The 21,901-nt window shown below is 41.1% G+C and overlaps 1 protein-coding gene and 1 long non-coding RNA gene across 2 annotated transcripts in view; one reads left to right on the top strand and one right to left on the bottom strand.

Moving 5' to 3' along the window:
• Positions 1 to 3,486: 3,486 nt before the first annotated feature.
• LOC133540011 (uncharacterized) lies at positions 3,487 to 8,913 on the bottom strand. The gene is made up of 2 exons (XR_009803523.1): positions 8,784 to 8,913; positions 3,487 to 3,938 (listed from the first exon to the last, which is right to left on the bottom strand). It is a non-coding gene; the product is annotated as an uncharacterized LOC133540011 (long non-coding RNA).
• LOC133540010 (oxysterol-binding protein-related protein 3-like) overlaps positions 8,399 to 21,901 on the top strand; it is a 108,237-nt gene continuing 94,734 nt past the window's right edge. The window contains 1 exon segment of the mRNA XM_061882461.1: positions 8,399 to 8,558. The gene's annotated coding sequence lies outside the window, so the exon portion shown is untranslated.

Raw genomic sequence — 21,901 nt, forward strand, 5'->3', positions numbered from 1 at the left:
TCCTCTGACAAAACTTTTCGTCTCTCTGGATGTTTTGCAGCTTCTGCCATGATAGCAGTAATTGCTCATAGGCGATCTTCTTCTTCTTTTAGTTTTCTGGCAGCACGTAGGCCAGGGGTAGGGAACCTATGGCTCTAGAGCCAGATGCGGCTCTTTCGATGACTGCATCTGGCTCTCAGATAAATCTTAGCTGACATTGCTTAACACGATATGTAATGAATAATTTCACTGGTAATCACGATGTTAAAACTAACGTTCAAAATATAAACCATTTTCATGCATTTTAATCCATCCATCTGTTTTCTACCGCACCTGTTGAGGAAATAACAATGTTATTAAAAAGAATTAAAGACTTTTTACACTCTAAAAATGTTGGTCTTACTTAAAAAATGCACGCATTTAGTTGTATTCAGTGTTAAAAAATATGATATGGCTCTCACGGAAATACATTTTAAAATATTTGGCTTTCATGGCTCTCGCAGCCAAAAAGGTTCCCGACCCCTGACGTAGGCGTTCGCATCGACTTCCGTCTTTTTAACAAAATGGGGAAAGAGGTAGTGACGTATGCTGTAAAACAAGTCAGCACATTTGTAGTTTTTTGAGTTCCTGACACCCTCTTCTATGTCGGTAAGTGCCAGTAAAAGCCATACAGACCCCTTCTGGCCATGACAGAGGTGTCATTGAACTAGTTGTAAATCCATGTATCGTCCCAAAATTGATGAAAATATTTCATCGAGGTTGAGAAGTTACTTAGTGCTGCTTTAATAGATGCTACCTTGTCAGAGTGCTAACTGTTAGCATTTCAGTTCAGCTTTGGCTTTTAAGCATTCACACAAAATGTCTACCGAAATTGCATTTTCCAGTTCTTTGAAAGGAAACCTACATATTGTACTGGTTTTCAAGATGAAAACTACCAAAATGGCAACGACATCCTTTTATTCTTCAAAATGTGGCCCTCAGTGGAAAAAGTTAGGGCACCAATGGTTTAGACCATGTAGTCATCCAGAAAAATGTGTGTTTAAAAGGTTAAGGGCAGCGCTCTCAGGTTCTTCCACACCAAATTCATCCAGCCATCTCTTTATGAACACATAGGCCCGAGTTGTGCAAAGTAATGTCCAAGCAGCCTAATCCAACACTTGCTGTATTGATTACTGATTGTTAAAACTTGTGTTAACTGACAATACAGTGTATTTCGTTTGGTCAGCATAAGGGCAAAGGAAGTGTGGGAGGACCACCTGGACAGGAAAGCTCCAAACCGCCATGTTCCCACAGCTCCCCAGCTGGCTTTCATTACAGGGAGGCATACAAAAAAAACACAACACAGATTGTACAACAATCTGCACAAAAGAACTAAAAATGGGCTCGCTTGACAAAAAAAAAAAAAGACCCCAATGCAACATGGGAAATTAATTTCCCCTCTCATGCATTCCTTTCAGCATCCTTTGCTGACCTACTGAGGTCACATGTAGGTGCTGAGACCAGAAAGGAGGAGGGAACAGAGCTATAAGCCTTTCCAAGACCAGAAAAAGACGTGGTCAGCATCTGGAAGAAATTACAGCACAATACCCTGTCGGAGAGGTGGAAAAAGGGAATAGGGTGGTGTGAACCAGTGTTTCTTAACCATAGGACCGGAGCACATTGTTGGGCCCAGGCGCACCCAACAAGTCCGCCGAAAAATGTGTTTTTCAGCTGTGGTGCGTATGAGCTGCAGCAGTACTGAGTTTTAGAACACTTTTCTACCACTTGTGGCAGTCATGACGATATCAAACAAACAGAAGAAGTCTAGAGTTAAAGTCAAGGAGACGTTTCTTATGTTCAAATATTATTATTAAAGTAGTGAAGCTGTATTTTCATTTCCACTTTTATTTTATTGACGGATTAGTTAAGACACATTCATCATTAATTTTGTTTATTTTAGCACAACATAATTGTATGCAAATATATTCTCCATCAGTTACTTATGAGTCCCTTCTTTTGCAGTATATTTGGTTAGCACATATTTTTCTAATCAGCCTGACCCAAGTCCAAAGTCTAAATAAATATTTGTCGCTTCACAGCGACCGGGATGGGAATCAGCACCTTTGATTGATTGATTGATACTTTTATTAGTAGATTGCACAGTTCAGTACATATTCCGTACAATTGACCACTAAATGGTAACACCCGAATAAGTTTTTCAACTTGTTTAAGTCGGGGTCCACGTTAATGAATTCATGGTAGTCCATGGACTCCAAGTCAGAGTCCATGGTTCTCTCCCAGAAAAGGGTGGAGTGCCATCTCCCGGTTGGAGAGGAGACCCTACCCCAAGTGGAGGAGTTCAAGTACCTAGGAGTCTTGTTCGCGAGCAGGGGAAGAGTGGATCGCCAGATCGACAGGCTGCATCAATCCGTTGTGGTGAAGAAGGACCTGAGCCGGAAGGCAAAGCTCTCAATTTACCGGTCGATCTACGTTCCCATCCTCACCTATGGTCATGAGCTTTGATTTATGACCGAAAGGACACGATCACGGGTACAAGCGGCCGAAATGAGTTGCCTCCGCCGGGTGGCGAGGCTCTCCCTTAGAGATAAGGTGAGAAACTCTGTCACCCGGGGGGAGCTACAGTAAAGTAAAGCCACTGCTCCTCCACATCAAGGAGTCAGATGAGGTGGTTCGGGCATCTGGTTAGGATGCCACCTGAACGCCTCCCTTGGGAGGTGTTTAGGGCACGTCCAACCGGTAAGAGGCCACGGGGAAGACCCAGGACAAGTTGGGAAGACTATGTCTCGCTGGCCTGGGAATGCCTCGGGATCCCCCGGGAAGAGCTGGACGAAGTGGCTGAGGAGAGGGAAGTCAACCAACCTCGGATAAGCGGAAGAAGATGGATGGATGGATAAATATTTGTGATCAACATGCTCTTATAACAATTGAAAAAGTTATAAACAGTAAGTAGGTTACATATAATTATTAGATACCCTTAAAATCCAGAATAAGATTTCTAATTTGGTGTTAATATTTGAGTCCTGAGGTCAAAAAAGTGAAGTACCCCTGGTGAAAAGGATAATAAGGGAGAACAACGCTTTGATGGAAAAACTGTACACAATAAGACAAGGTGAGAATCTCAAACCAAATTCCATTGAAACTTTGACTGCAGGATGTGACAGAATCCACATTGAAATCTGGAGTGGGACTCACAGACTCCCACCAATCACAAACACAGGAAGGCTGAGTGTACCATTTGATTCTGTGCAACACTGTCCTCTGCTGCTTCAGATAATTATTACAACAACGGAGGCCACGTGATCATGAAAACAATAGTGTGCAGCTCTCCAAACCCTTTTTTGAAAAGCTACTATGTGCTAGCCTGGAGGAGCGTTTTACCTGAAGAGTCGCGTTAAACAGGAAACATTTCTGGATTTGCATTTGCATGTCAAGTGTGTGTGTGTGTGTGTGTGTGTGTGTGTGAGAGACAGAAAGGTGATACAGAGAATATAAAGAGCCACTCTGGAATCAGCTTTCACTATGTTATTTTATTCATGGCCCACTCTCTAATCTTTCTCTTTTCAAATTGCACTGTATGAAAAAATGCTAAGTTTGATGAGTTCCACCTGATTGTTTGTGAATGTGTGACAGGTGTGGTTCACGGCACATTAAGGTGTGTTGCTTTTTAAAAAAAAAGTTGGGACAAAGATATGATAAAAGATCTTGTTTCCACTTTAGAGTGTAAAATTTGGAGACCAGTCAGTCAGCTTTGCTGTCACCGCAAGTTTCTGCCAACACTCCACATTGGCTGTCCCTTTCCCTCCTCTCCGTGGTAATTCTCCAGTCCCTCTATTGCCAGGAAGGAGCAGCCTGTCGGCCATGCAAAGAGGGAAATTTGTTTTGTTGGGTCAACAAAACCTGAGGCAGGAAAGGCGAGGTCAGGCATTCCAAGTAAAATAGAGGTGTACCGGGCCAAAACACTGCAAACAAAACAACTCGTCTCACTTATATAGTCAATTTTTTGGCAGCGTTATTGTGACAGAGAGACAGAAGATCAACAACAATAAAAAAAATCCATACATTTGTATTTGATTGGGTAAAATTGTAAAAACGTGGCTTCGTACAAGTTCAACTATTGTGCACATTTAAGGAGGGATTTTAGTCCACTCTTTTTTACAAGTACACTCTGAATGCGTTTTGAGGCGGTCGCATGGCAACATAAAGTTTCAACACACTCAGGGTTTAAAGTCCAGACTGGTGTGTTGCTTTGGTCATGTTTTTTGTCATTGTCATGCTGGAAGACATCCACAACCCATCTTCAGTGTCCTGGCTGAGGACAGACAGTTTATGCTTGAGATTCATATCGTACACTGTGAAGTCTTCATGTGTACCATTAGTAGAGAGACATTGAAACTGACAAGATCTTGGGTTTTGGGGAACCTGCTTGTCGTGACGGCGCGGTTGTTGCTGGATACATGACGGACTCTTGGGAGAAGAAGTAGTGTCGCGTGCCTGGCGACCCTTTCAGTCGAGGACGTGAAGATATCCACCTATTCTGAATTACGACAACAGGACATCTGCTGATTGGAGTAAACGTTGCTCTGGTTTGTCGACAAATTGGAAGTTGCTGGCAGTCTTCAAAGTACCCCAAAGCTGTCACAAATAATTGGAGGATGCAGGAAGAACTGTGGACACTTGTGATTTTGGATAGCATCAGACTGTCTGCCCCGCAGGATGAATTTTGAGGAACAGTCAGAGACAATTTAGAGTGAAAAGGAAATTTTATTTTCACTCGCATACAAAACATTCTCACTTGTATTGTTTCCCTGGCTTCGAGACTCTCCCGAAAGACAGTGCGGCGAAGACACTACAAAGTCAACAACATGTTGTTGACTTTGGACTAGCGACTGCACGACATCAAGGCCACGGAACAGAGACACGCGTGATGCACACATGCATCCACAAAAACATACGCCACACACACATACCCCAAGCCCCATCCAACGCCCTTAACGCGAATCCCTTAGGGGTGTTGGATGGATGGGCAGCGCCTGAAGAGCTGCAGCCTGGCACCGTAGACCCCACTCAATCCCCTCTGTTGGCAAGTCTCGAAATGGATGTTGTAATATGTATATGTGCTTTGCTATGGAAATTTTTTTTCCCCAACTCCAGGCTGGGCCCCCTTAGGAGCCCTGTCTAGATTGTCTTTTTTTAGTCGTCTTCCCCCAGCGTTGAACTTTTTCCCATTTTTTACAGATCGCTTTGCGGCGACCCATCAGCGTTCCTGTTCACTGTTTATTTATATGTATGTATGTATATATATATATATATATATATATATATATATATATATATATATATATATATATATATATATATATATAAGTGACGTGCTGTCAGGTGGCTTAACCATGAGATGTTCCAAAACAAAGTAATAAAATAAAATAAGTTTTAATATTTCTTTTTGGATTTATGCTTTCTATGTGATTTTGGTGTGGTTCTTGAATATTTTGATAATTTTCATGGTCAAAATCGCGGAAATTCCATGTTTCCTGATCAAAACAATGCAGCAGACGAGAAGCGAGGCAGACACAGGCGGTGCCTCCATGGTTACACACAGTGCGTATTGGGCGTGCGTGCAAGGGGACGCATGCTTGTTACCACGTGGAAAAGGCAGGTACCTCTGCCTCAAGGTAGGGGGGGATATATTGTCAACTTGCAGTTCAATGCCTCAGCAGTACTCTGACTCGCCACACTGGGAGAAGTGGGAGCGCTCAAGCTAGCAGACACAGGTCTCTCCAGCGGAAGCCAGCATTTTTTTCTTTTCTTTTTTTTTAACTGTATTTATAACAAACATGGCATTTTTATTAGACTAACCCAGTGTTTGTGGGTGTTTTTGTCAGATGCAAAAATATTGTTTAATTTCTTGGTATGAAATTGAATAAATGAATGTTTTTGCCAATATGGAGGACTTTATACTGTATCCAAGATGAAATACTTTTCTAAACTGGACTTTATGACAAAATTAATGCAATCATACAAAGTACATTTTCATGGAGGATAGCTATTGTTGCTTCAGATACAAACAGAGAAAGGTAAGATACACTCACAATACTTGATTTATTTTGTTAAAAGCAAATGGGACCAAAAAGTATTTAATAACAACCTTATCAATTAGTTTTTGGACCCATTTATCATATCATAATATCATTATGATAACGTATTTATGAAAGCGAATAACTCCCTTTTTTTCTGTAACTCTAATGTGCAGCTTAAATCAACAATGACTAGAGCTGCACATGTGAATTTAAGTTAAAAAAAAAAATAAGAAAAAAGAAAAAAAAAGTATGTATGCCTCACCTGGTGTTTAGTTCACGGCAAGTCACTGATATATAATATATATATATATATATATATATATAAATATATATATATATATATATATATATATACACACACACAAAGACACTGCAAGGTAGCAAACGTTCAGATTTAGCACGGGTACAAAGCCAATATTTATGACAATGTTATGTTATATTTATATATTATTATAATGTTGACAAACATGGACACAGGAGGGCTTTAGGGTTTAATTGGGGGATTAATTAAATTATTTGAATGAGAACCAGTTTATGCTTTTGTTTACTTGTTTTGCCCTATAACTATGTTGTTTTACTTAAACAAATGTATGTAAAAAAAAGTAATAGAATAATCACTTTTTCTTGTTATATTGTCTATAAAGGGCTACTGAAATGAGATTTTCTTATTTAAACGGGGATGGCAGGTCCATTCTATGTGTCATACTTGATCATTTCGCGATATTGCCATATTTTTGCTGAAAGGATTTAGTAGAGAACATCGATGATAATGTTCGCAATTTTTGGTCGCTAATAAAAAAGCCTTGCCTGTACCGGAAGTAGCAGGCGATGTGCGCTTGACGTCACGGGTTGTAGGGCTCCTTACATCCTCACATTGTTTATAATCATAGCCACCAGCAGCAAGAGCGATCCGGACCGAGAAAGCGACGATTTCCCCAATAATTTGAGCGAGGATGAAAGATTTGTGGATGAGAAAAAGTTAGAGTGAAGCAATACAAAAAAATAAAAAAGGCGACGGCAGTGGGAGCGATTCAGATTTTATTAGACACATTTACTAGGATAATTCTGGAAAATCCCTTATCTGATAATTGTGTTACAAGTGTTTTAGTGAGATTATAAAGTCATACCAAAATTCGGAGTGGTTTGGTGACCGCCTGTGTCTCTGATGGAAGCCATGGAGGAGCCAAGAAAGTCGCAGCTGCCTATTTGACAGCTGCTGCAGGAAGAACGACACAAGCTCCGCTCATGTCTCCGGTAAGAGCAGACTTATTACCACAATTTTATCACCGAAACCTGCCGGTCGACATGTGGTAGAGAAACATATTCGCTTGACCACTCTGTTCCATATTAAAGCTTCACAACAAACAAAAAAAACATCGGCTGTGTTTTGGTGGCCAAAGGCAGCTGCAATCCACCGCTTTCCACCAACAGCATTCTTCTTTTTAGTCTCCATTATTAATTGAACAAATTGCAAAAGATTCAGCAACACAGATGTCCAAAATACTGTGTAATTATGCGATTAAATCGGACGACTTTTAGCCGTGAGCGGTGCTGGGATAAAATGTCTGCTCCAACCAATGATGTCACAAACACGCGTCAACATAAGCGTCATCATCAATTTTAAATTTCCCGCGACGTTTCATGTTGAAAACTTAAAATTGTAATTTAGTAAACTAAACGGCCGTACTGGCATGTGTTGCAATGTTAAAATTTCATCATTGATATATAAACTATCAGACTGCGTGGCGGGTAGTAGTGGGTTTCAGTAGGCCTTTAAATATGTGGTTGGACATTTGCATATGGGGACGGCGTGGCGCAGTGGGAGAGTGGCCGTGCGCAACCCGAGGGTCCCTGGTTCAAATCCCACCTAGTACCAACTTCGTCACGTCCATTGTGTCTTGAGCAAGACACTTCGCCCTTGCTCCTGATGGGTGCTGGTTGGCGCCTTGCATGGCAGCTCCCTCCATCAGTGTGTGAATGTGTGTGTGAATGGGTAAATGTGGAAGTAGTGTCAAAGCACTTTGAGTACCTTGAAGGTAGAAAAGCGCTATACAAGTACAACCCATTTATTTATATATTCATTTTCCTAAAAATGTCATTGTGTGACTTTAATCGTGATCAACAAATTAAAAGGTACGGCCCTGTGTTAACTTGGAATCAGCATCACCCAACCAGACTTTAAAAAGCCTGACTCTTCATTGTTTACGTTAAACTTTCACCTTCATTACTGTCAGCCAATTGCCCTCGTGGCCACGTCGCTCAAAAAAAAAAGATGCTTCCTTTTCAAATGTGGGAGGCCAACCTCGTCCCCACGCCCCCTTTTTCTTAACACCCGTCTGTGATTGGCTAAGGGACGCGTCACTCCACCTGACTTCCAAGCACACCCCTCCCCTCTGCACGGTTTACAGGCAAGGAAGAAGACTTCCCGTACAGGTACTTCTGTCAAGGATGAGATTGGATCGTTTTCGCCGCGGAATCAAACACGTTTGACTGCCAACTCAGGTAAAAAAAATGTCAAGATAAACAGCCATCTCGCTTGGAATTGCGTGGCCGCGCCATGTCTTTGTTGAGGCAGTGGAATGCCGCTTTCGATAGAATGGCTAATGGACTTGGTCGTGACATTTGGTGACTTAGTAGCCCCGAAAAAGCACCGTCGTTCGAATGTTGAATTAAATTGTTACCTTTTGTTTTGAGTAACGTGTCGACGACCGTGTTGGGTTTATTTACCTCTTTTCCATTGCTTGGTAATGGCTGTGTTGGCAGCCGGTTCCTGGAGTCGACAGTTAACACTGGACACCTGTGGCGTTTGACTCCATTCACCGTCGTTTATGAGCTATTTAGGTAGTCAGCGCTGGTGCCTTTCCAGAATGTTATTGTTTAGGACAGTGTTTTTCAACCTTTTTTGAGCCAATTCCCATTTTTTGCATTGGAAAAATCCGGAGGCACACCACCAGCAGAAATCATTAAAAAATGAAATTCAATTGACAGTAAAAAGTCGTTGTGACAATTTTTGGATATGACTTTAAACCAGGGGTAGGGAACCTATGACTCTGGAGCCAGACGTGGCTCTTTTGATGACTGCATCTGGCTCTCAATTAAATCTTAGCTGATATTGCTTAACAGGATAAGTAATGAATAATTCCACTGGCAATCACAGTGTTAAAAATAACGTTAAAAAAATATAAAACTTTCTCATGCATTTCAATCCATCCATCCGTTTCTACCACACCTGTTCAAGAAGTCACATTGATGGTAAGAAGTACTTTATTTATTATTGGTAAGCTTCAGAATAACAATGTTATTAAAATGTATTAGTGAAGTGAATTATATTTGTATAGCGCTTTTCTCGAGTGACTCCAAGCTATTTACATATCCATCCAGTCGTCCATTTTCTACCGTTTATTCCCTTCGGGGTCACGGGGGATGCCGGAGTCTTTCTCAGCTACAATCGGACGTTTACACCCTGGACAAGTCGCCACCTCATCACAGGCCCTTTATATAGAGAAACCCAATATCTAAGTTATATTTAAACCAGTGCGGGTGGCACTGGGAGGTAAAGCGTCTTGCCTAAGGACACAACGGTAGTGACTTGGTTGGCGAAAGCGGGGATCGAACCTGGAACCCTCAAGTTGCTGGCATGGCCACTCTACCAACCGAGCTATACCATACCTACATAAGAGGCTTAATATACTCGAAAAATGTTGGTCTTACTTAAAAATGCTCGCATTTAGTTGTATTCAGTGTTAAAAAATGGCTCTCATGGAAATACATTTTAAAATATTGGGCTTTCATGGCTCTCTCAGCCAAAAAGGTTCCCGACCCCTGCTTTAAACCATAAACCAAGCATGCATCAATATAGCTCTCGTCTGAAAGTCACATCACACCCTGACTTATTTAGAGTTTATTGCTGTTTTCCTGTGTGTAGTGTTTTAGTTCTTGTCTTGCGCTCCTATTTTTTTGGTATTTTTCTATAGCAGTTTCTTGTCTTCCTTTGAGCGATATTTCCCGCATTTACTTTGTATTAGCAATCAAGAATATTTCAGTTATTTTTTATCCTTCTTTGTGTAGACATTGTTGATTGTCATGTCATGTTCGAATGTACTTTGTGGACGCCGTCTTTGCTCCGCAGTAAGTCTTTGCTGTCGTCCAGCATTCTGTTTTTGTTTACTTTGTTCAGTTTTAGTTTTAGTTTCGTTCTGTATAGCTTTCCCAAAGTTTCAATGCCTTTTTTTAGGAGCATTCACCTTTTGTTTATTTTTGGTTTAAGCATTAGATACCTTTTTTACCTGTACACTGGCTCCCGCTGTTTCCGACATCTACAAAGCTACCAGCTGCAACCTACTGATATGGAAGAGTGTAATGTGGTAAGTCTGCCGATCTCCAGACAGTCCAGACACTCAACAACAACACATCATTTGAAGAAAATAATTACTGGTTTGCAAAAAACATATTTAACCCAAATAGTTGAATTTAGATAATCTCCCACGGCACACCAGACTGCATCTCACGGCACACTAGTGCCGCGGCACAGTGGTTGAAAAACACTGGTTTAGGAGTACAAAAACAGTTTTTCGTTTGTTGTTTTATTTTATTAATAATTGCATGTAACAACAATAATACTTATAAATATTATTGTTGTTTTTGCTTTGTTCTTCAACTAGTATATGATATTTTCCATCCATCCAATTTTTCTACCGGTGATGCTGGAGCCTATCTCAGCTGCATTCGGGTGGATGGCAGGGTATACCCTGGTTGGACAGGTCGCCGCCTCATCACACGGCCAACACAGATAGACAGACAACATTCACACTCACATTCACACACTAGGGCAGCGGTTCTTAACCTGGGTTCGATCAAACCCCAGGGGTTCGGTGAGTCGGCCTCAGGGATTCGGCGGAGCCAGTCAAGACACACCCGACTCATCCATACTTGCCAGCCTTGAGACCTCCGAATACGGGAGATGGGGAAGGGGGGGAGGGGGGGGTCGTGGCTGAGGTGGGCGGGGTTTGGTGGTAGCGGGGGTGTATATTGTAGATTCAGGAAGAGTTAGTGCTGCACGGGATTCTGGGTATTTGTTCTGTTGTGTTACGGTGAGGATGTACTCCCAAAATGTGTTTGTCATTCTTGTTTGGTCTGGGTTCACAGTGTGCTGCGAATTTGTAACAGTGTTAAAGTTGTTTATATGGCCACCCTCAGTGTGACCTGTATGGTTGTTGACCAAGTATGCCTTGCATTCACTTGTGTGTATAAAAGCCACATAAATGATGTGAATGCGCCGACACGCCGTTTTCTATGGAGGAAAATCGGACGTGACGATAGGTTGTAGAAGGCGCTAAAGGAGAATGGCTGCCCCGGGAAATTTTCGGGAGGGGCGCTGGAATTCGGGATTCTCCCGGAAAAATCGGGAGGGTTGGCAAGTATGGACTCATCGTGTAAATAAAAAAATCTCCATATTGGCGTATTGTGGATACGGCAACAGCCGAAGTCACACTGATATGCAGGTGTGTAATTTGTTGTGAGTTCATGCACGGTTCATTTTGTACACCTGGAAAAAAACCCATAACTTTGTCTTGAATTTGAAAACAAAAATTAAAAAAATTACCACAAAAGAAGGGTTCGGTGAATGCGCGTATGAAACTGGTGGGGTTCGGAACCTCCAACAAGGTTAAGAACCACTGCACTAGGGCCAATTAATTTAGTGTTGCCAATCAACCTATCCCCAGGTGGGAGGAAGCCAGAGTATATTTTATTACTCTATTTGTGATGTTGCATGGGGTCCTCACTGAAGGCCCCGGTGTATGCTGTGGTTCAGAGAGTTAAGAGAGTGTTTTTCAACCTTTTTTGAGCCAAGGCGTATTTTCTTCTTTGAAAAAATCAAGAGGCACACCACCAGCATAAGTCATTAAAAAAATGAAACTCAGTAGACAATAAAAAGTCGTTGTCGCAATTACATCACAGGGCCAAAAGCGGTAGGAAATTGATGGATGGATGGAATTTAAACCATAACCAAGCATGCACCACTATAGCTATTATCTCAAAGTAGGTCTACTGTCACGACCTGTCACATCACAATGTGACTTATTTTGAGTTTTTTGGTGTTTTCTCGTGCGTAGTGTTTTAGTTTTTGTCTTACGCTGCTAATTTGGTGGCTTTTCCTGTTTTGTTGGTATTTTCCTGTTGGTATTTTCCTGAAACCTGCAGTTTCAATTCTTCCTTTGAGCGCTATTCTCTGCGCCTACTTTGTTTTAGCAATCAAGAACATTTAAGTAGTTGCTATCATCTTTTTGTGTGGACATCGATGGTCATGTCATGTACGCATGTACTTTGTGGACGCCGTAAGTTTTTGCTGTAGTCCAGCATTCTGTTTTTGTTTACTTTGTAGCCAGTTCAGTTTTAGTTTCATTCTGCATAGCCATCCCTAAGCTTCAATGCTTTTTCTTAGGGGCACTCACCTTTTATTTTTCGTTTAAGTATTAGATGCCTTTTTACCTGCACATTGCCTCCCGCTGTTGCCTGCATATTGTGATCACGACAAACCGTTGTCGTCTCACACGACCTGTTCCCGACATCTATAAAGCAATTAGCTACCGGCTGCTACCTACTGATATGGAAGAGAATAACATGTTTTCAGCAGCAGCGGCGGCGATGACCAAGAAGAACGCGGAGTTGGAATATAATTACAACACTTTATGTACATATTTATATAATATGTAACTACAAGCTCCATTCACAGACAGAGTCCCATTGCTTTTATGAGCGGTCGAACGAGTCAAAAGCCAAAGAAAGAAAAAAGAAAAAAAAAGTTGTTGTTTTTTTTGTAAATTTTAATTTATTTTATTTTTTTTTTAAATTTGTGGCGGCCGTAATTCTTTCGTGGCGGGCCGCCACAAATAAATGAATGTGTGGGAAACCCTGCCTATTTTATAGACTACACCAGAGAGTAGGTAAATAAGGCTATCATAAGGTATGGGAAAGTGTTTATTCCTCATTACTCAAGATTGGTCATTATTTCTGTGCGTCACCATTCAGACTGACTGAGACAATCTCATGAAACCACACAATACCCGACTTTAAAGCTTGTGATACACCTTGACTAATGGGCCAAAAGGCCGCTTTGCTTGACATTCCATACGCTTTTATATTGTTACAGTTTGGTGTGTCCTACTACAGGGTGCAGGGACTGTTTGTGAAACCAGTTGTGCAAATAGCATTTGTAAAAACATGAACATGAACAGCTAACAATTGGTCTTCCTTGTGTTTTTTTTTTTTACCCATAGCAACGTGCTGCCGATGAGTAACGTCGAGCATTTCTGGAATGGCGTAGAAAGTTATCTTAAACATAGGTGGGACCACCTAATGCCTGCAGGTGATTGCATACAGCTGTTGCCTGCAATATGTTCAGACTGAACATGTTAAAAACATGCCGGCTCAGCGTTACCCCTGGTGGACACAATGTCAGAGGTCAGATAGGAGGTGCTAAGTGCTATGCTCCGTATGTTCCCACACACCAGCTGCTATATTAGTGAATTTGGGTGCTCGATAGCAATGTCAGATGTCAGTCTATTTAAGGCAACTTACTCTCAGACCGATAACAGGGGATGATGCACCGTTTTCACCGGATAATTCCGCAAAGGAGCTTTGCTGGTAGATTCTGGAGATTTATTGCAGGGCAAGTTACAGATGGTCCATTGCAGTCCGTATTGGCAGTAATGCACTGTGGACTTTACAGCAATGTGGCCTGGCTGGTTAACGGCAGTCATGCCCGTTGCATGAATCAACATCTTTCTTGCCGTAGCTGGAAACTCCAGTCTGACAATTCCTCCATAAGGCCTTGGACACAGGTGAACACCACTATGGAGCTTTTACGTGTGAAAGACACATTTAGCGTAGGTTCTCTGAAGCGGCGTCAAGCTCAAACATAACAGAAAGACTTCCTGAAGTAGTTTTTAGTGCTAGTTTATAAGAGACTGCAGACTTAAAGCATGGGGTACATGTGCTTTGTTGAACAAATGCATATTATATCTTATTTATAAAGGACAGGACCAGGGATGGAGGGGTGTCATTGATGTAATTGTCCAATTTGCATAATTGGCCATGATGCATAACTCTTGTGTTTGTGTGTGCACATCACATGTATTAACTGTCATTTTTCAAATGCATTCATGGTGAGTGCTATTGACAGTTTAACAATATCAATACAATATCAGTTGTTTGATCAAAAAGAGTCAGTAGTACACAATCATGAAACAAAAGCAAAGACTTACTATTTACGACTCATTTGAATACTTTGGTGTTTGCCCTCAAATTCGTTCTGTGTCCAGGGAATTAAAACATGAATTTGTAAACATGAACAAAAAACAATGCATAAATTGTTTGTAAGAAAACCAAAATATTGTACACTTTAGTATCGACCATATACCGATACTACTCTTGGTATCAACACCACCAATTTATGGATCAATCCGGTCTCTTCTTACATGTCGTGTACTCACTGTGACAATGCTGATACACCACCAATTTCTAACTTTTATTGATACGCTTGTTAATATTTTCTTAGTTTCTGCCACAACGTGGTTCCAACAACGCATCTTAAACGTTATTAAGTTTACTATTTCTTGGTGTTGTTTAAAACTAGCGTAGTGGTTAGCTTAGCTATTAGCATTCCTGGTCCTTAGCCTCCTCCTCCAGTGATATTGTACTTGACAATGACACTTAAGATACTAAGAAATGCAGTTTATTTGCCAAAAGGAAGGTGATTATTATTGACTTAGTGTAGTGGCTCCACACAATTAGCTGCTAGACACTTGTCAGCCGGGGGACTACGTGAATGTATCTGAAACACAGTCCAATGTTAAATATTTGAATAAAACAACTTTTGGGAACTGTTCAAACAAACACACCAACATATTTCAGTTTGTGTAGTTCCCACTTTAAGACTTTTACTCTTGTAAGACTGTTATTGTCAGATTATTACCTATTTATCCTACTTTTGTGGCCCTAAAGCTCCTTTGTACTTTTCAGATTCATTGTTGCTATGTGCAAAGACATTTTCTTGAGACCTGTTAAGTATATAACTTGCGATTCTTCAGTCACAATCTACTTAGCTGCTGTGTGTATGCATGTAACTACTTTTGCTCAAGGCAAAAAAAAGCTGTTTGTCATCCAAACAACACTCTTACAGCCTCAGTCGCGTTTTTATTGTCTTCACCTTGACTTCTTTCTTCCCTCCTGGGTCTTGTGACTCTACCACTGACCTTTTTGCACCTTTCCACAGATCCTTTACACGCTGTGTCATTAATAATTGACTCTCATTACTCAAGTCCAGTAGCTTTAGTGTAATATAATGATAAAACTAGGGTAATCACTTGGCCAAAGGAAGCAAGGCAGTGGAAGAGTTTTAGGTCAGGAAATATTGTTAACAGCTTACATACAGTAAATTATGTGCAGGGGACAGCTTTTCAAGATTGTTGCTGAGTTGTGTAAAATAGCTTAAAAAAAATGGTGTTATGTAATCTGCTGCTTTTAGTGCCGACTGATGAAGCCAGTCGGCCTTGCTGTAATATAGAATTTTTAGGCTAATTTAAGATGCTCAAGTGTTGTTTCTATGATGTCTGTGTTTGTCACACTGATCTCCATGGCAGACTCAGTTGGTACCGATATAATGAGGCACATTCTTTCCTGCAGATGACTCACCCTCTGGGCAAGGCACTCTCTATGGGAGAGTCCTTGAGGTACCACAAAATAGCACACGCTCGTTTAAACCACTACCTTCTTTGCATGCAGCTTTCAATGGAACACTACACAATTTGACATCCGCGCAAAACACAAAAAGGCTTCCCGGCTTTTACCGCATTACAATCGGGACAAATACTTTTGATACTTGTCCCGACATTCAGCTCACAGTGTTGGCCAGACACTCCCGGGGCGTGGCTAGGTGGCGCTCACGACAGAGTGTAAACAAACGCAGGCAGGTCGGGGCATGTGTGGCAAAGGAGAGGAATGTCTGTTACATCACAGCCAGAAGCTGATGTTCCCTCGCCCGTCTCTTACCAGGGTATAAACACGAGGAGAGGCGAGTCATTATCCCCCCGACAAGAACGTCACGCTTTCACTCGCTCGTGTCTCTAAGCAGGATTGTGTTAAAACCACACTGAAGCTGGGGGATGATGGGGAGTATTCTCTCATGACAAATCCACTACAGCGTGTGGAACTTCCCTAAAAACACACCAGGGATGTAACGATTACTGATATATTGATAAACCTTGGTCAGATGATACATGGTTAGTTAGGGTACATTTCACTATTGAATCAATATGGTACCAATTAAGTGTTAATAAATGTTAATTGTTTAAAAAGCGGCCGGAATGAGAATCAGCACCTCCAAATCCGTGTCGATGGTTCTCTCCCGGAAAAAGGGTGGAGTGGAGGAGACCCTGCCCAAAGTGGAGGAGTTCAAGTACCTAGGAGTCTTGTTCACGAGTGGGGGAAGAGTGGATCGTGAGATCGACAGGCAGATCGGTGCAGCGTCTTCAGTAATGCGGACGTTGTACCGATCCGTTGTGGTGAAGAAGGAGCTGAGCCGGAAGGCAAAGCTCTCAATTTACCGGTCGATCTACGTTCTCATCCTCACCTATGGTCATGAGGTTTGGGTCGTGACCGAAAGGATAAGAGCACGGGTACAAGCGGCCGAAATGAGTTTCCTCCGCCGTGTGGCGGGGCTCTCCCTTAGAGATAGGGTGAGAAGCTCTGTCATCCGGGAGGAACTCAAAGTAAAGCCGCTCTTCCTCCACATCGAGAGGAGCCAGATGAGGTGGTTCGGGCATCTGGTCAGGATGCCACCCGAACGCCTCCCGAGGGAGGTGTTTAGGGCACGTCCAACCGGTAGGAGGCCACGGGGAAGACCCAGGACACGTTGGGAAGACTATGTCTCCCGGCTGGCCTGGGAACGCCTCGGGATCCCCTGGGAAGAGCTAGACGAAGTGACTGGGGAGAGGGAAGTCTGGGCTTCCCTGCTTAGGCTGCTACCCCGTGACCCGACCTCGGATAAGCGGAAGAAGATGGATGGATGTTTTTTATTTATGAAATCATTTAAAACATTTAACATCAACCTACTCATTGTAACTGCTTTCCAGTTGTTACATCTTGTTTTCTTTTCATGAGTCTCATTTGCAAGTATTATATAGTAGATTTTGCATGCAGCTGCCATTCCAAGACATTAGATGGCAGTAGTGTAGAGACAACAGTTTGTTGCCTTGTCAGGAAGTAGTCTTTGCTCAGGGTGTTTGAATCAGGGTTTCATGCTGCCCATGCCGCTCATGTCAATACTGATACCATTACCAACCATATGTATTAACTCTTAGGGCTGTGAATTTTTGGGCACCACACGATTTGATTTGATTCGATTCCTGGGGGGTAACGATTTGATTCAGAATAGATTCTTGATTCAAACCAATTCTCGTTTCAAAATAAACAGATTTTTAGCCAAGTTAAAACAACCAAACAGCTCTGATAAATTTGTATATTGCTTAAAAGGAAACTGGTTTTGTTGAACAAAAATTCTACCCAAACATTTAATTAAGGCTAATACAAATAAGGCAACAAGAGAAGTATCCATCGCTTCTGTTTTGTAAAGTAAATCTGTACAACAGATATAGATAATCTACATCAGGCCCCCATTAAACTTTTCAATCTGGCCCACCGGACGTTCCCAAATAATTTTTTTAGATCTAGAATAGAAAGTATTTCATTGATTCCTGGGGGAAATTCAGCACCACAGATCGCTCACAATAAACAATAATAATAATAATAAGTAATATAATATATATCATTTATTATATATATAATGTATTAATAATATAAATATATTTTACATATGGCTTCACGGTGGAAGAGGGGTTAGTGCAGGGATGTCAAACTCAAATACAGTGGGCCAAAATTTAAAACTGAACAAAGCCACGGGCCAAAGTTGAACAAATTAACCTTTTAATAGGAACCCAAACAAGTTTTGCATTGAATATTGAACAAGCAAGGCTTATGTAACTTTATAGTGCCATGCAAAATCGAGCTTGAAATAATAATAATTCAACATATCAATGGCATGTCAAATGAAATTTAAATAAAAATGGAATGCCTCTTTTCTATTTGCAGCCTTCTGAGGTAAATATCAAAATAAACTTTTTCCACAGGTTAATAATACATTTGAAAATAAAATAACAATAATAAATGAATCAAACATTCAAGCCTTGAAGTAGCAAGAGAAAGTGCATGAATAAAATGTTAATTATTGCTCAGTTTGCTACAATGATTTGATTTAACACTGAATATGGAACAAGCAACGCATATATAACTTAACAGTGCAAAATCAACTTTTAAAAAACAAACAGAAAAAAAATCAATGGTATATTAAATCAAACATTTAATGCCTCTTTTCTATTTGCAGCCTTCTGACTTAAATATCAATATTAACTTTTTCCACAGGCTAATAAATTAAACCATGAGGTGGGTGCGGTTGTTGGGGGGGTGTATATTGTAGCGTCCCAGAAGAGTTAGTGCTGCAAGGGATCCTGGGTACTTGTTCTGTTGTGTTTATGTTGTGTTACTGTGCGGTTGTTCTCCCGAAATGTGTTTGTTGTTCTTGTTTGGTGTGGGTTCACAGTGTGGCGCATATTTGTAACAGTGTTAAAGTTGTTCATACGGCCACCCTCAGTGTGACCTGTATGGCTGTTTACCAAGTATGCACTGCATTCACTTATGTGTGTGCACAACCCGTGTATATTATGTGGTTTGGCTGGCACGCTGTTTGTATGGAGGAAAAGCGGACGTGACGACAGGTTGTAGAGGACGCTAAAGACAGTGCATTTGACGCTTGCCCCCAATATTGTTGGACATCGGGAGAATGGTTGAAGAGGACCGGAGTTTGACACCCATGGGTTAGTGCGTCTGCCTCACAATACGAAGGTCCTGAGTAGTTAGGGTTCAATCCTGGGCTTCGGATCTTTCTGTGTGGAGTTTGCATGTCCTCCCCGTGAATGCGTGGTTTCCCTTCGAGTACTCCGGCTTCCTCCCACTTCCAAAGACATGCACCTGGGGATAGGTTGATTGGCAACACTAAATTGGCCCTAGTGTGTTAATGTGAGTGTGAATGTTGTCTGTCTATCTGTGTTGGCCCTGCGATGAGGTGGCGACTTGTCCAGGGTGTACCCCGCCTTCCGCCCGATTGTAGCTGAGACAGGCACCAGCGCCCCACTCGACCCCAAAGGGAATAAGCGGTAGGAAATGGATGGGTCGATATTTTACATATATTCTACATTTAAGTGCAGTCAAGAAGGAACTTATGCATTATACATTATCACATATATAACATTGATACTGTAACTGTCATTAATGATGTGCAGCAATGTTTTCAAATTACCGTAAGTTTTGAACCATACAAAGTATTTCAATGGTTAGTTAGTAATCGATGTTACAGCAGTTCAGACGAGGCACCAAGCAGTGGGGGTAGGGAGCGTTTCCTCTGAATGTTTCCAGAGCGGTCAGCCTGATATGCGGGTGTCAGACAGACACAGAGGGAGATTTTTACAACAAAGTTTTAAAGCTTTGTGATGTATCAGATTGAAGGTGTTTTTTTGTTTTTTTTACCCCTTTACCCCTTATTTCGCTGTTTGTTGCGTTTTGCTTGATTGTAAAATATGTTGATCGAGAGAGGATGTGACGTATGTTGTCAATATTCAGTGTTTTATAGTTCGTAGTTAATATTTTAAATCCCACATTTTTTATTTTAATGTAGATTCTGGGTAAAAAAAAATGATTCCATTCCGGTTTTGTCAAGGCTGTCTCTCAAAACGTTTTTAGCATTCAATCAGACATTATTGTGAGGTCTTGTATTAGTGTTCCTAAAAATTGATATAGAGACCCCCCAGACACATTTCTTTCTCTAAATTTTGCCCCCGAGTCGAGTCAAAATTATTGCCCCAGCCTGATCTACATCAACAATATGACTTGTCTAAAGTGGTTGAAAAGGAAAAAAAAAAAAAGAATTGAAAGTTTTTATAGAATCGTTAAAGAATTGGAATTCATTCGGGGAAAAAACATTTTTTACACTCCTGTAAATATTCTATTTATTTATGGTGAGTGCTATTGACACAATAAAATTTGTTTTCAACAACAAATTTTAAAAGTAAGCTGGTTGAAGACATGAATATCTTGCTCATTTTGAAAAGCGGACCTTGTTTCTGTGTTACGGGAGCTTTTAAACCGAAGGCATGACGTCGGACATCTGCGAAATCTGGAACATAGTTGGCTTGTTACCTTGTTTGCAAGCTAACAAGTGTGAGACAAAGTTGTGTGGGGGAAAAAAAAGATTAAACGAATATTTTAGCTCACGTCCACGAGCTAAATTTTGTCTATATCAATTCAAGTACTTTTTTTTATTCATCAGGAACTTCAGGTGTAAAGCAGCGACAAGCGTTAAGATAATTAATGACGAGTTGAATTTCAAAATAATTGTTAGTTGCAGCCCTATTATCAATACAATATTGAAACAAGTTCCGTATTCCATTTCTGGGTGTGTAACATGTTCAGCCTTGCCCTCCGGTGATACTGCTACTTAAGATACAAATAACTGTTTATTTTCCGTGATGGGGGTGATTATTATTTGATTAGAGAATGTGTATAGAGACACAGAACTAGCTGCTAGCTGCTTGTCCATAGAGCAGATTAAAATAAGTACAGTGTCAGCTAGAGGTGATCGGCGGTTAGGATCGGCGATAAAATGCTTTAACAGGGAAATCTCCTCCTTTTTCACGAAAACCAGCCAATACTGATCGGTGACCTATCGATTGGCACATTCAACATTAAGTTGAATGTGTCTTGCCTTTTGTCGCGTCATACAAAGTGTTTGTACTGTAAATATTGTACTTATTATACACGAGCCGTTTGAGTGTAACGTGGATCTTTAGTTGCTGAGTTAACCAGAGCAGCTCAGCAAGATGGCAGTGGAAATGTGCAGCCCATCAACATGCAGGCCAGGCAGGCATGCGGGTCTTGGCACTAGCACCAGCACTTCCCTTATTTTGCCTTATTCTGTGGAAAATGTCCCTTATTTCTAAATGCAAATTTTCAGGTCTGCTTTCCAATATATACTTTTACATTTTGTTTACCGGTACATATCAATATCAATCTAGTTCACCTGAACTACAGGGGTTTTACATTGTCATTTAAAAACAATCTGCGACTTCCTGTGGTTGTAATGCTATGCAATATGGACATTAATGTATATCCCAATGTAGGTAATGTTATAGCCATGTAATGATACACACACACTTAAATAATGCCAATTATGTATTTTATGTTTATATTTTCTAAATAATACATATGTAAAAAGGACAAGACAATTAAAAAAGGTATATTAGGGTCATGTCTGTCAGAGTTGCCACTGACAGTTTGTTTGTGTTTTAGTTTCTCCTCTGTGTGTTTAGTATTTCCTGTTCTTAGTTCCTGTCTAGTGCTCTTATTTTGTCAGCTTCCTGTCTTGTTCCTTGAGTGCTGTGTTCCTCCTCAGCTGCGACTGATTGGCACCTTACCACACCTGTTGCCAATCAGCCTGCTCCTATTTGTACCTGCTTTGTCTTGTGTCAGTTGCTGGATCATTGTATTGTCATTTGTATTGTCGTTGCCTCATGTCACTCTTGTGTCTTTGCTACCTGTCGTGTTTGGCATCATTTCAGCTATTACCTGTCGTGCTACATCTTGTCCTGGTCGTCGTAGCGGTAAGCTGTTTTTGTTAGCCATTAGCTATTTCCCGTTTTTCTGTTTGTTATCCTCTAGCTTCCATGCTAAAGTTCATT

The sequence above is a fragment of the Nerophis ophidion genome, linkage group LG21 (assembly GCF_033978795.1).
Source record: "Nerophis ophidion isolate RoL-2023_Sa linkage group LG21, RoL_Noph_v1.0, whole genome shotgun sequence".
Lineage (NCBI taxonomy): Eukaryota > Metazoa > Chordata > Actinopteri > Syngnathiformes > Syngnathidae > Nerophis > Nerophis ophidion.